Raw genomic sequence first — 2,500 nt, 5'->3', positions numbered from 1 at the left:
TTATATTGACAAATGCATATATAGGTATATATAAATGGACACACACACACACACACATACACACACACACACACACACACACACACACACACACACACACACACACACACACACACACACACACACACACACATACACACACACACACACACACACACACATATATATATATATATATATGTGTATATATATATATATATATATATATATATATATGTATGTATGTATAGAGATAGAGATAGAGATATGTATGTATGTACTTATGTACGTAAATATGAATGTAAATTATTTTTTCTATTATGGTAATCTATATAAAGAGACACTGAAAAAAATCGAGAATTATACCACCAAATGTAACAATGCAAGTCCAAACACAGTTAAAAAAGAAAGAGAAGATAGAAAATCATTAACTATTTACTTAGTAAAAACATATTAGCTGATCTTTTAAATTTATCAAGAGTCGGAGTAGTTACAATCTCGGAAGGTAATCCATTCCAAAAACCTACAAAGAGCACTTAAAAACGCATTTAGAAAACTGAGATGTGGACGATCGACCTGCATCAAATGTCATTGCAATGAAGGTTATAGAACTCCTAATAACTCTTGCAGGCTGATGAGAATAAGGTAAAAATGTGTATAGGTGATATGAATTATCGGTTACAATGTTGTATTGTCGTAGACACGTGAAAGCATTATCATGTGAACAACGCGAGGGCGAAGCGGATGCTACATGAACGGGTGAAACAAACAAGCCGGGACGAGACATCAAAAATAGAATAACATTGCGAGGAATCCACACGAAAAATGTGGTCAACAGGACAAGACGCAGATATAAAAAATAGAGGCGCACCATGACGTCAAAGTGTTGAAAACATCTCGTGACAAAGTGACGCCACATGACTGACCAACAGAAGCAAAAAAGAAGTCACGGGTGCGAAAACAACGAGTAGTTCTAAGTGATCGCAATATATATCACAACACATCAGTCTGGGAACAAGAAAATAGCTCGGGTGGCAGGTAGAAAAAGTAGAAAGTCATAAATACAGTGTTGAAAATTTGCTGGGACACAGGGAAGTCCTGGCGCAAGTATCTTTCAAATTAGTGCAAATAAATTATATTATATTAATTATAACTATTAAGGCTGTGGCATCCAGTAGCCATGTCATTTTTGTGGCACGGTTGAAGTGATTTAGTGCCTTATCTTGAGGGAACATAGTGGACGGGAATGTACTGTGGATAATGTGGATTAAGTAGGATTAGGGCTTATTTCTAGATTTATGTTTGGTTACATAATGGACCAAGAATTGTATTTGATTAAATTAATTTTGGAAATAAGAATTACATAATGAAATAATTATAGATTTGATTTTCAAGTTTTAAGAATTATATAATTGAATACATACAAAACTGTATTTTAGGTGTAAGGATATATTAAGTTAATTCAGAAGAGATTTCTGCTCTACGGAAATGTGATTTAACAGTAATGAAGATTATTAATTTCCATTGGAGCGTAAGAAACATTTTGTGTTTGCATAATGTATTTATCAGTTAAGTATTTTCTAGGATAAGTTTTTGTTTGATTTAGTTACTACTTAACGAAATTAATTTTCTTGATATGTACTCATTTACTTTTTAATGGGGATAATCTTAACTTAATAATTGTGTAAGGAAGTTAACTTAGTATTTCAACTGCTTGGTTTAAGTAGTTCATCTTACTTAAATATAATTTTCACTATTTTTTGTAATGCAATTTATTTACTAATAACATAAACAATTATTTTTATGATTTCAGTCATTGCATGTGGAAAAAAGGAATTCTTTTACTTATTACTTATAATCATTCTAGGTATTGATATTGTTTGCTCTAAATTCATAATTAATAACACTTTGCTTAAATTGAAATTATGTTGCTGTTTGCATGTTAACATTTAGATTAAAGTGGCAAGCTACTTGTTAAAATTAAAAGATGGATATTCAAGGAGATATAGTTATTGTACTGGATTATAATTAACTCAGATGTTGTATTATTGGCATATCAATTTATGTGATTGGTTTTACATTTTAGCTATATAATATATATTTTTTTTTTTCAATTAAAAAATAATGTATACATTTTCTAAAAAGTTGTTAACTTTTCCTCACATTTATCATAACTAAACGATACAAGTTTGATGAGTTAAATCTGTGAGAGAAATATGACTAATATGAACTATAAAGAGTTTATCACTCTGAGAAGACAATTTTTAAAGTTATGAAAAAGGGGCAACAGCAGTTTAAGACTTCGGTGCCCAGTCTCCAAATCCTAATGAGTCCGAATGAAAAAAAAAAAAAAAAAAAAAAAAATCTACTATGGATTTTTTTTTTTTTTAATTCTGCCTCATTTCCTGTGTGGCAAGAAGATTCATAAATCTTCTTGCACTTGCTAATGATGCTAACTGGCCGGGCCATATTCCTAATTTTAAATTTAATTGTAAGCTTTGAAAGAGAAAGAGGTTACACC

This window comes from Penaeus chinensis, chromosome 27, assembly GCF_019202785.1.
Source record: "Penaeus chinensis breed Huanghai No. 1 chromosome 27, ASM1920278v2, whole genome shotgun sequence".
Taxonomy (NCBI): domain Eukaryota; kingdom Metazoa; phylum Arthropoda; class Malacostraca; order Decapoda; family Penaeidae; genus Penaeus; species Penaeus chinensis.
Note: the sequence above shows the minus strand (reverse complement) of the source record.